Source organism: Halichoerus grypus, chromosome 6, assembly GCF_964656455.1.
Source record: "Halichoerus grypus chromosome 6, mHalGry1.hap1.1, whole genome shotgun sequence".
Taxonomy (NCBI): Eukaryota; Metazoa; Chordata; class Mammalia; order Carnivora; family Phocidae; genus Halichoerus; species Halichoerus grypus.
The window spans coordinates 46,635,353-46,649,196 of record NC_135717.1 but is presented as its reverse complement, the minus strand read 5'-3'; positions in this window follow the sequence as shown (position 1 = coordinate 46,649,196).

Below are 13,844 nucleotides of genomic sequence, written 5' to 3'. Positions count from 1 at the left end.
AAGATCAAGCAGAGAAAAGCAACAACACCCGTTTCCAAGACTAAAATGTAAACAATGAAAAGAAGACCCAAGGGCAAAAGTTAAAATAATACCACAAAATAGCATATTCTAAAAGCTACATAAAAAAATAAAATAAATGACATGAAGAAAGGCCATTATCTTCAGAGTGACTCTCCAGGGAAGAGGTGGGAGTTGACTGGAGGTACAAAGCTGTATTGCACAGACAAAGGAGTAGATTGAAATTTCCATGCTGAGGACTGGCTTGGCCAAAGCATGGCATGGGAATAATTAGTTAGTTCAGGAGAGGACATTTATGGAAATACAAGGAGATAAATTTGAGGAGATAGGGTGGGACTAGACTATAGAGAAAGATAAAGATCAAAATTAGAATCCACAAGCAGAGGGTCTTACTATTTATTGACTCAAACTCTTATCAATAATGCCTGATCTTTTGGATCAGAAGCAGTGAGAAAATATCCCAGGTCATATAGGAGAACACAAAGAAGACCACAGTCTGCTCTTAAACCACACAACTGCTCCCCCCATATCTTGGGAAGAGTAAAAAGTGAGTGTGGGAACTTTAAATAATGCTTGAACCCCAGAGAAGCAAAAGGCAAGAACTTACAGTTTCAGCCTGCAGCTTCCAGCATGGATACCAATGTTTTTCCTTTTAAAGATTTTATTTTTTGAAGGGAGGGAAATCGGAGGGGAGGACGAACCATGAGAGACTATGGACTCTGAGAAACAGCCTGAGTGTTTTAGAGGGGAGGGGGGTGGGGGGATGGGTTAGCCCGGTAATGGGTATTAAGGAGGGCACATACTGCACGGAGCACTGGGTGTTATACGCAAACAATGAATCATGGAACACTACATCAAAAACTAATGATGTAATGTATGGTGACTAACATAATAAAATAAAATTAATTAAAAAAAAGATTTTATTTTTAAGTAATCTCTACACTCAATGTGGGGCTCAAACTCACAACCCCAAGATCAAGAGTCACATGCTTTACCGACTGAGTCAGCCAGGCACCCCACCAGTGTTTTTTCTGAACAAAGTCACTGTTCTTTACAAAAATCATCTCTAGATTCCAAGACTTAAGTGTTCTAAGATGCTTACAAAGCATTGAAGTCTTAACCACCTCATATATTAAAGAGTTAAAATGATTCAGCAGGTAAGGATGGAGCAGGAAAAAGGCTTTAAAATCTGCACGCGGAAGATGGACTGAGCTACCACTTTTTTATTCTCTTTTATGTTTTCCTTTTTATTTTATATACTTAATACTATAAAAAAATGCGTTCGTTCCACAAATATTTTTTGAATGGTTACTGTGTACCATGGGAAGGTTATCAGAGCACAGACATGGAGTCAAAGCTGCATCCAAATCCACATTCTTCCGTTTTAGCAAATTGTGTATAGTTTCTAGCCCTCAGTTTCCTTTTATGTAAAATGAAGAAATGATACCCCCCTCATAGTCTGTTGTAGGAACTGTGTCTACAAAATCCCTATAGTAAGTGACCAATTAAATGAAGCTTAAAATTTCCTAAGTTTTATTTTCAATTTCATAAAAAAATAAATTTTAAAAATCCATGACCATGCACTAGGGCATCAGCAAATTTCCTAGTTATAGTTTCAGCATTTGATTAGAACTTAAATGTCTCTATTAAATTTTTACATTTGGTTAGAACTTAACTTTAGTTAGAACTTAAATTTCCATTAGATTTTTACATTTCTGTAGGAAATTCTAACTTACTTGTCATTTGGGGATGGCCAAGTCAATTTCCATGGATTTGGTTTCACTGCTTCCCCTCCGACTTGAAAAGCAGATAACAACTGAAAGCCTTTTTATTTGTTTCACATGTTTCTACTCAGATCCCTTGGGATGTCTGCTTTCTATCTTCTCAATCATTCAAAAAATCTCCCCAGCAATCTTGAAATGTGCAATAATTTTTTTATTGCTCTTCCCATTCTGCTTTGAGTTTAATTCTTCAAGATTCTGTTATTTAAGCTTTTGGTAAGTAATCATTATGATTTTATTACAACAGAAACTCAGCCTGTGAATTTTCTACAACTAATTGAAAAAGGCTTTTTAATACTTAGATTTCCTTAGGCAAAAGATAATACAATGGATACAAATTCCAGAAATTAGCAAAAATCCTAGTATTCATAATAAACCTGTTGTCTTTGATAGTATTGTGGTGTTGTTTCTATGGAATGAAAAGCTTTGTACAAGTTGGAAAAATACTTAAGAGTGACATTATCATGTCATTCTTAACCTACTTTTTTTAATCTACAGAAAAATAACAAAAAAGCATATCAGAAACATCATAGTCTTAGTTTCAAGAAATACTTTTGTCAGAAAATGGAAAAAAAATGTACCGTATTTACCCACAGTTGACATGTCTCCATCAGTTAGAATGGAGGGCAAAGGTACATAGCAAAACGTGATTTCGATCAGGAGCTTGAGGCATCCAACAAAAATATATTGACCTTATAGTGTCTCTTTCCAAGGATGCTGTGCAAGTAAGTATTTTCTTCACAAAAGACAAAACCAGTCACTGTTCAAAACCAACATGGCTAGGTTGAAAATATCAGCAACATCTGTGAATTTCTCTGCAAACCCATCAGCAGGAACAGGCGGTAATTTAACAACCAAATAAGCAAAGTAAATGACTCTACAGAGAGCTCCTTTATATAGGATGGGCTGTGGGGGTTGATGCAATCAGATTACTCAGGCTGTCCCACTGAGTGTGCAATTTTCTTCTCCAGATACAATGCCAAGCATAGTGGCTGACACTGTAACCACCTAGGTCTGAATGTTCCCTACTTCCTGCCACCCATCTGCTACTCCACTCAAAGAGGACAGCTCCATGTTTTCCAAACCCATTATAAACTCACAGCTTCTTATCATTACCCATGCTATTCCCTCCTCCTAGAATAATTTGTGCTTATTTCTTCCCTTGGAGAACGCCTACTCGTTCTTCCAGATCTTGTTCACAACACTATCTTCCCTCGGAAGGCTTTCTAGATACCCTGCCTTCCAGAGGCATGTCAGAGAACAGTTAGTCATCATTTACCTTTTGTTATGGGCTTAATCATGTCCTCCCCGCCTCCAAAATTCATATGTTGAAGTCCTAACCCCCAGGACCTGAGAATGTGATTGTATTTGGAGATAGGGTCTTTATGGAAGTGATTAAAGTTAAGTGAGGTCATATGGGTGGGCTCTAATCCAATATGGCTGTTGTCCTTATAAGAAGAGGAGATTCTGGGCACCTGGGTGGCTCAGTTGGTTAAGCAACTGCCTTCGGCTCAGGTCATGATCCTGGAGTCCCAGGATCGAGTCCCGCATCGGGCTCCCTGCTCGGCAGGGAGTCTGCTTCTCCCTCTGACCCTCCTCCCTCTCATGCTCTCTCTATCTCATTCTCTCTCTCAAATAAATAAATAAAATCTTAAAAAAAAAAAAGAAGAGGAGATTCTTCTTATAGCACCTAAAAAAACTTAGTCACTTTAATGTTCAATCATTGAAAACTTCACCACGTGATATCAAGATTAAGGCAAAAGTGTTTGCCTTCCCCCTGTGGTGTTGTTTCTATGGAATGAAAAGCTTTGTACAAGTTGGAAAAATACTTAAGAGTGACATTATCAGGTCATTCTTAACCTATTTTTGCGGAAGTGGAATCACGTAGGCACGCGCAGGGGGAAAACCATATAGGGACAGAGGGAAACCTAGTCTATAAGCCAAAGAAAGAAACCCACCCTGCCAACACCATGCTTCCAGACTCCAGAACTGTGAAAATAAATAAATAAATTTCCTTTGTTTAAGCCCCCTATCTGTAGTGCTTTGTTACCCAGCCCTAGCAAGCTAATCCATTTCTCCAGCCCCTCCCACTAGAATATGAGTCCCCAAGACCGGAACTATGCCTCAGTCCCACAATATGTTCTCAGTCCATGCTTACTGAGTGAAAAAAGCTGACAATGAGACAGAACAGGGGAACATAGTCAAGGAGTCACTTGTCACGTTGACAGAGATGTTCACCCCTCTTCTAATCAAAAAGTTTAAAAACAGCCTCCTTACTTCTAGCTAACTACAAATCTGATTTTTCATTTTTTTGCATTTTTTTATTATGTTATGTTAGTCACCATACAGTACATCATTAGTTTTTGATGTAGTGTTCCATGATTCATTGTTTGTGTATAACACCCAGTGCTCCATGCAGTACGTGCCCTCCTTAATACCCATCACCGGGCTGATTTTTCAAAAGCAAGGATTTCAAGATGAAAAAACCAGCTACTGAACATGGTTGCTTTTGCTCTGCTAGCTAATGTTCGGGCAAAGGTCAAAAGACACCTGTCAATACAGATTAGCTGACATCAGCAAGCAGTCCTGTCGGCCTCAGTGGTGAGTTGTAGATAGAATTGCTTGTATGGATAAATTTTTCCATCTCACACTCTGAAAATACCAGTCCTCTACTTGGATTAGGAAAACCCTGAAGTAAATATCTTTAAAATGGCATTATTCACAAGAGATAAGATACAGGAACAACCTATGTATTTGTCAATGGTGAATGGATAAAGAAAAGGTGTTATATATATAAAATGGAATATTATTCAGCTTTAGAAATGAAGGAAACCCTGCCATTTGCGACAACATGGATGAACCTGGAGGGCATTTATAAGTGAAATAAACCAGTCACAGAGAAAGACAAAGACTATATGATCTCGCTTATATGGGAATCTAAAAAAATAAAAACCTCGAACTCATAGAGACAGAGAGTCGAAAATTGGTTGCCAGGGATCAGGGGTTGGGGGTAGGGGAAGAGGTTGGTCAAAGGGCATAAGCTTCCAGTTGTAAGATGAATAAGCTCTGGGATGTGATGCCCAGCATAGTTGACTATAGCTAATCACATTGTATTGTACACTCTAAATTTGCTCACAGACTAGATTTTAAGCCTTCTCAGAAAAAAAAAAAAAAAAGAACAAAAATGTAATTATGTAAGGTGAGGGGTATGTTAATTAATTTGACTGTGGGAGTCATTTCACAATGTATATGGATAGCAAATCATCATGTTGTACACTCTAAATATATTACAATTTTATTTGTTGGTTACACCTCAAGAAAACTAGAAAAAATAGTTGTCAGTCTCTGCCCCATCTACTCTATTATTTTAATGATAACTTTTTAGCTATAATTTATTTATTGCTATATTAAAATCCACTAATTTTATGTTAACTTTGTGCATTTAACCTTTGAAACACTCAACCTTATAATTTATTTACAGATTCTTTTTAGTTCTCTAAGTACACAATCATCTCATCTACAAATAATGATAATTTTTTTTCCCCTATCCAAGCCTCATATATTTACTTCTTACCTTATCTCACTCTGCTGGTTAGAACTTCCAGGATAATGTTGAAATGTGGTGAAAGCAAACACTTTTGCCTTAATCTTGATATCACGTGGTGAAGTTTTCAATGATTGAACATTAAATTGACTCTAAGTTTTTTTTAGGTGCTCTTTATCAAAGAAGTACTCTTCTATAACAAAGCTAAGAGTTTCAACATGGATGGATGTCAAATTATATCAATTGTTTCTCTGCATTTCTTAAAACACGGGCGATTTTTCTCTTTTAATCAGTTATGATTACTGATACTGATTTTCTAATGTTAAACTAATATTGCAACTAGGCATGATGGATTATAGTTTTTAAATATTACTGTAATTGTTTTTCTCATAACTTGCATGTATATTTATGAGTAAGATTGGACTGTGATTTTCTGTATGTTCTTCTCAAATGTGACAGATGAATTCATAAAGAAAATGTGGTGTATACATACAGTGGAATATGATTCAGTCTTGAAAAAAAGAAAACTGCCAGATGTGACAATGTGCATGAACCTGGTGGATGTCATGCTAAGTGAGATAAGCTAGTCAGAGAAGGACGAATACTACGTGATGATTCCACTTCCACAAGGAATGCAAAATAGGAATCAAACTCATAGAAACAGAGAGTAGAATGGTGGTTGCCAGGGACTAAGGGGAAAAGCAGGGAGCAGCTGTTCAATAGGTTAAAGCCTCAGTAATGCAAGATGGATTATGTTCTGCTGTACAACATTTTGCCTATAGTTAACAATACTGTATTAGGCACTTTGAAATTTATTACGAGGATAGATATCATGTTAAGTTTTCTTACCGCAATAAAAAGTCAAAAAAATCCAAAGTAGCCCTAGTCTTATACAATTGGTTGGAATAATGTCTCCCACCTTTTCTTTTTCTGCTCAATAATAGGTATAAGATTTAAGTTATTTTATTAATTTTATTATTTTTAACAGATGTGTTAAGGCACAATTTACCTGCAGCAAAATTCATACATTTTAATTATACAAGTCAATGACTTTTGCCAAATGTCTATCAAGTACACCCAATGGAGGCATAGAGCATTTCCATCTCACTCTTCGGTCTCTTGCATCTCCACGCTGTCAATTTCCATCCCCCAGCCCCTGCCCCAGGAAACCACTAATCTACCTTCTATCACACAGATAAGTTTTGCCTGCTCTAGCAGTTCACATAAATGGAGGCATGCAGTATGTGCTCTTCTGTGTCTGGCTTCTTCCACTCAGCATAAGGTAGAAGGCGTTGTTACCAGACTAGTTCTATGTGGGAGGTTTTCGTGGTGGCAGCACCAAAGCCCTGCTCCAGGCTGGTAGGAATCATCCTTCCCATCACGTCCTGTGTACGATCCATTTAAACGTGGCTACTCCCAGCTGAAGCCCACACTTGCAGGCATCCTTTGCAGGAAGCCTTTGACAGTGCTTCTCCACATGCTACGGTTTGATGTCCTTGAGATTTCATGTTGTTGTTGCTGTCTGCCTTGTTGCTTTTAGGGAATTTCTTTTTTTTTTTTCTTTTTAACGAATGAATTACAGAAAAAGTTTATTTGCTGGTCACTGATTCTTGAAATACAATTCCACATCCATGATACAGACACAAAAGGACGGTTATTAAATCTTGCTAACCCACCAAAACCTAACTTAACATGGTAAAAGTGATCACATACATATACTTCTCTCTCTCTGTGTAATGTGACTTCCAGTTTCAAGCACACGATATTGAAGTGCCCTTATGGGTTGAAGGTGCACGTCTAACAAAGAACCATGTAGGTAGTCAAGCAAGATTTTATTTTATTTGATGGTAACAACGAAAGCTGCCTCTTTGTCCTGGTCTCTAGTTTTCTTTGCAGATTTCATAGCTGTCTTTAGTTGCTCTGCCTGGATAGGAAAGTCACCATTTACTGCAGCTTTTAGGCAATTTCTGATAGAAGACAGTGGCTCTGTCGTTACTGTGCCTTTTTAAGACTGGAAGTCAGGGGCTTTAATACCTTAGGTTAAAGTTAGCTGCTCCCACTGCCTGGGAATGCTTTGTTGCTCTGTGCCCCCTCCCGAGACATCCAAACCTCTGGCACGGATTCCTCATTCATGTCTTATTTCAATGCCACACTTTCCCACACCACCCTGGCACCTGATCTCTATCACATCACCCTAGAGTACCACCTCTGAAGCATTTCTGATTCTCTGAAGTGATCCTGTTGCCTTAATTGTTTACTTGATTTCAGTCCTGTCCTATATTGTGATATTTGAAATAATCCCTGACACCGGAAAGGCTTTAATAGATATTTGTGAATGAGCGCACTAAAAAAGTTATCAATTGACCTACTGGTTTTATAAATCGGTCTCCTATATGTTTCTTTAACATAAATTGGTATCTCCAGGGCTGATCTTTCCTGACAGATTTTGATTCTATCAAAACCATGAACACAAAAAGTCAAGGGGACTCCAGGACAAAGCAGTATCTAGGCTAAGTAAGGAAGCTACTCCTTTGTCCTTCTGTCTTTCTCTTTCAACCCAGACCTGTAACTTGACCAAAACCGAGAAGCACTTTATTCTCAACAGCAACTTAGACTTAGGATCTTTTGTTGGCAGTTACTTCTCTTTTTTTTTTTAAAGATTTTATTTTTTCTTTAAATTTATTCAAGAGACAGAAAGAGAGAGCATGAGTGCAGGGAGGAGCAGAGGGAGAGGGACAAGCTGAGTGCAGAGATCATGACCTGAGCCTGAGCCGAAACCAAGAGTCCAGCGCTTAACCGACTGAGCCCCCCAGGTGCCCCTGGCAATTACATTTCTGGGAACAAAACCTTTAATTTACGAGGTACTATTTTTCTGAAACTATCTTTAAGAATGAGCACCTGGGTGGCTCAGTCGGTTGGGCGTCTGCCTTCAGCTCAGGTCATGATCCCAGGGTCCTGGGATCAAGTCCCACATCGGGCTCCTGCTCTGCAGGGAGTCTGCTTCTCCCTCTGCCCCTCCCCCCCATTTTCTCTCTCTTTCTCTCTCTCTCTCTCTCAAATAAATACATAAAACCTTAAAAAAAAATTCCCACCTGTAGAAGGCAGAACGGCACCTCCCAAAGATGTCCATTCCCTGATTCCCAGATAGAACTAAGATTGCAGGTCTTATAATAGAGATATTATCCTGGATTATCTGGGCTAACCTAGTCTGACATAATGAGCCATGAAAGGCAGAGAATTTTCTCTGGCTGGAGGCCAGAGCTGTGGCAGAAGGGGAGTCAGGGAGATTCCAACAGAGAGAAGACAAGGACATTGCTGATCTTCAATGTGGCCCTCCTGTGAGGACTAGAGAGAAACTTTGGGGCAGCTCCCATCTGACAACTAGTAAGAAAATGAGGTTTCAGTCCTACTGGACTCTGCCACTCACTAGCCTGAATGAGCCTGGGAGTCAGTTCTTCCAGAGCCTCCCAACACCCTGATTTCAGAGAAACCAGCTGAGTCCACCCTGACTCTGATCTACAAACTGTGAGAGCACAGATTTGTTTTGTTTTAAACTGCTAAGTGTATGGTAATGTTACAGCAGCCATAGCAAAAAATTCGACACTCTGTTTGAAAATAGTAGTTCCTTGACTCAGGACTATTGATTAATTATCAATGAATATATTTATTCATTGACTTACTACTGATCTTTATGGAGGTGATTTGATTCCAGTTTTCTTTTTTTTTAATATTTATTTATTTGGAGAGAGAGAGAGCAGGCAGGGGGAGGGGCAGAGGGAGAGGGAAAGAGAGAATCTCAAGCAGACTCCCCACTAAGCACAGAGCCTGATGCAGGGCTTGATCTCACGACCCTAGGATCATAACCTGAGCCAAAATCAAGAATTGGTCGCTCAACAGACTGAGCCACCCCCGTGCCCTGGTTCCAATTTTCTGAAGGAAGAAATTCCATTTAAAGTAAAGAATTTGCTCTCTGTTTTTACATGTAAATATATAAAAAACTTGTGATGTGAAAGGACTAATTCCACAGTTATTCAGGACCTAATGCACAACAACGCGACTGTAATTAATAGCATCATATTGCATTACATTGAATTGTCATGTTGCACACTTTATATACAATTTTTTAATTGTCACCTATACCTCAATAAATGTGAGGGGAAAAAGAAAATAAATAAGTAAAAATAAAGAATTCGCTCTTTATTTTTACTTAGAAATGTGTTAACTTGTGATGTGAAAGAACTAATTAAACCTACAGCTATTTAACTCTTTCGCATAAATATATAAGTAAACGCATTTCATTTATATGTAAACGTATCATGATTAGCTGCCTTTGATTAATTCATCCATATAACAAGTATTGTTTGAGTGACTATTATGTGACAGGGGTATGAGAGAAAACAAAACAACACAAATAATCTCGCTCACATGGAGCTTATGTTCTAGGAAGGGGGAAGAAACTGGTGGAGGGACTTACAGGGAAGAGTGTGTATGGATGGATAAGAGGTCTTAGGGGCTGTAGCGTGATCTGGGCAATACTCACTGAGAAACTGATGCTCAGACCAAGACCCAAAGGAGCTGAGACTTGTCTGGCATGTGGAGGAGGGTGGGGAGGGCTGAATGTGTGGGGAAACGAATGTAGTGGGTGCACCAGGGAGGTGGCTGAGGCGTAGGGCTGGGCGAGAAGTGAGCCTCTGGAGGGCTGGGGCGGGGGAGTGGCATGCCTCCCTAGGGCATGGCCAGGGCCACTCTGGCTGCTGGCTGATGACAGGCTGCTGTGGGGCAGGAGGGAAGTGGGAAAACCACTTAGGAGGACCTCCCCAACGCAGTCCTGCATTGACACGGAGACATATTTACCCCACACATCTGTGCTTGTGTATAAACACATACATGCTGATAACATCTCACCCTGTGGCAGATAAGAGCTTGACAGACTTCCAACAGTCACTCTGGCTTTCTTGTTATACCTACATTGCTGCTCCCTCTAAAACTGAACCCACATGTGAAAATCACCTGTATTTGTTCCTCCTAAAGAGCTTTACTTATTCAGTAAGGCAACTCACGATTGTGATAGTAAGAAAAAATTTAAATTACCGTGTATTTATTCCTCTATTTATGCATTTTTCTCTGGCAGCTTTAGCAGATGGCTTCTTGAACCAATGCTTTCGATTTAGTCAAGTGGTCTCTCCCTCACTAGGAGGTAACCCAACCACCTGGACAGAGGACTTCCAAACTTCAAATAATAGTGTCTTGTGAAAGCAGAATTTACATAAGAATTTACATGAAACTTATTCCACATCCCTAATAGGTTTTGATGCTTACATTTCAGAAAAATGCAAAGGATTTTTGTTTTGTTTGTTTTTTGCATTTCCTGCTGATTCACTGTGAAATCCATCATAAACTTAGCTGTGCTCCTTAAATACTTACTGAAAAATTAATTAATTTTGCTATAAAGTCAACTGATCACAGCAGAAGACAGAGCCAGTCGTGAGAATAACTGCGAAGGTCAAGTGCGGGCGGAAAAGCTATTTCCAAATGGGCCGATTTGCTTCAAGATAGGGTCTGCTAAGGACATTTAGGGCTGCTTGGGAAATGCAAAGGGTCACCTGGAAAGACATTTTCTCCAAATTTCCCAGAATCTGAGTTGAAAGAAGAAACAAGTGGCTGCTTAAATACATGCTGGAGGATTGCAAAGGTCCAAGGTCCTGAAGCTCTCCTTGCCATGTGGCCTCAGGTCCATTGGAACTGTGACACGGAGGCAGTTGGGCCCTATTTTCAACAACTTTTGAAACTTGCAACAATTAACAGTGTTCTCAAGAAAAAAAAAATGCTTCAAGCCTGGGCTTTCATGTTTAAAGGAACTCCCCACAAACACTCTTTCTGAGCTACACTTTTTTCTATCTTCTAGTGGAAATTATAACCACAGGTTACCATGTTTTCTTTCCTGTGTTTGAAAACCACATGTGTTTTAGTGAAAACATTAGGGTGAACAATGAAATGTGAGACTTTAAAATACCAGGTAGCTGTCACTGGAAATGGAAATGTCTTACTTATGGCTTCCTCTGCTGCAATAAATTCTAGTAAGTTGAAAATGTAATTTTTAGCCAATCTCCACGCCTACAAATCAATTATCTAACTGATATCAGTGTAATTATCTGGAGTAAAAAAAACAAAAAGTACAAATATTTGTCAGAGTCAAGTTACTTTATACCTTATGGATTTTTAAAATTGCAATGAACATCATGTAGTCCCTCACAACGGAAGAAACAGAGCCCCCGAGAGATGTGCCTCCCCCATACCCACATGGCTGGTCAATAGTGAAGCCCAGTCATGAATCTGGATTTCTACTGCTCTGAAGTCCATGCACTTTCCACCAGACCACCCTGCCTGTGTTCTTAATGTAGCAGATAACATTAGAAGGGGAGAGGGGTACATGGCGCGCTTACTTATAAACTTCCACATGTCTTACTTAAACTAATTCTTGGCAGTCCAAGTTTCAGTTCCTGTTTCAAGTTCTTGTGTCAGTTATTTTTCTGGTTTAAATTTCTCTTATATTTCCACCTATAATGTCCGTGGCAGCATCATACTTCCCTTGTTAATTTACCGTTATCATCAGAGCAAGTTGAGTTGAACTGAATCTTCCTTGTCCTAGTAACATTGTATAAATAAAGTGGCTTTTCATACAAAAGGTTGTAATGCCTCCTGATGGATATAATTTTGTGATTGTATTTAAGATTAAAAGTTGAATAAATCACACCAGCTTCCTGAAAATGTTCATAATGCATCTTTTGGAAAACAAAAATGCATGCCTACTTTGTGCATATTTGCATTAACACAGCAAAGATCCTATGAAATACATTTTTCAGAATATAAAGTCTTAAAAGACGTAAAAAATAAATAAACAAACAAACAAACAAACAAACTAGTTCTTACCTGTGAGGTAGATAAATGGAAGCAAAGAAGTGCTGTAAAATGTATTGAGCACCTACTCTGCAAGCAAGAACTTTAAATGTCATGGGGAGCCTTTTATAATCAAGATTTAGTTGCTGTTGAAGGTAGAGAAATAGGTGATGGTGCTTCTTTTTTTTTTTTTTTTTAAGATTTTATTTATTTATGTGACAGAGACAGAGATAGCGAGAGCAGGAACACAAGCAGCGGGACTGGGAGAAGGAGAGCAGGCTTCCCGCCGAGGAGGGAGCCCGATGTGGGACTTGATCCCAGGACCCCGGGATCATGACCTGAGCCGAAGGCAGACGCTTAACGATTGAGCCACCCAGGCGCCCAAGTGATGGTGCTTCTTTAAGGCTGAGAGTCAGAAACCAAGTTCACATTTACGCTTTTCTGAAAGCATAACTTGAAAATTCCCTCTATTTCTCTGAGTTCCTCAGCAACACCAGAGGTACCTGCAGGACCAGGTTATGAACAGACACCTACCCCTCTACCAGACACCATCTTGCTCACGGGGTTTTGTGATGGGGAAGTGAAGGGAGTGGGTTGGCCAGAGCCCGCAGTCCCTTTCAGCCTAGACTGCAAGGACCTTCCTCCATCCAGCTCCCTTGCTCCTATGATGCCCCTCTTTCCTCTGCCCAGCTGGCCCCTCAGGGTGGCTGCTCCTTGAAAGATTCCTATTCCAGCGCCTGACCCTGGATATGGCAGTTATAGAAACAATTTTGCCCGCATAATCCACGCCTGATGAGAAAGTGCACACTATCTGTAAAGGAGGGTCTGCTTCACGAGTCACCAGTATCATTCCAATCACTTGGGAATGATAACCACAGATCAAATCGCTTCTTCGTGAGCAAAGAAATATTTGAAAAACAATAACAAAGGAAAGTGAGTGTTCTCAAAAGGTAATTTATACCAAGCTAATAGAGGTTTGTCTTTCTGCAGTATAGCAACTTTTCTTTGGAAATAAATATTTTAGCTCCTTAAGTAAAGAAGTACAATGAAGTACAATTGAACAATTCAGAAGACAAGCAGACAAATTCTTTTCTTTTCTTTTTTATTTTATTATGTTATGTTAATCACCATACAGTACATCATTAGTTTTTGATGTAGTGTTCCATGATTCATTGTTAAGCAGATTCTTATCAGCCAACCTTCCTTCTTAATATTCTTTATCAATCCTATTTTCTATCATGTAAACCTTATCTCTCATTAATTCAAGTAAAACTTTTCCAGATGATTCTTTATTGCCCTTGTTTATATTTTATGGCAGTTACTTCATGATACTTTAATCTCACAAACATGCTAGCTTCATGTTAAGTGGTCATAATTACTCCCATTTATACTTTGTATTCTTGATTGGATCACATTTAGAAATTGGCATGAACTGCCTCTCACCCAAGTTGAAAAATATTTTGTCTTTTTTAAAATTTTTGAGGCATTTACCCATTGATTATAATGAGGAAATTAAACTTTTCTTTACTGGGTTTTTGCCTTTAATAGAACAAATATTTTGTATCACCTGCTCTGTACAAGGCATGGCAGGAGGGATCCGGGGA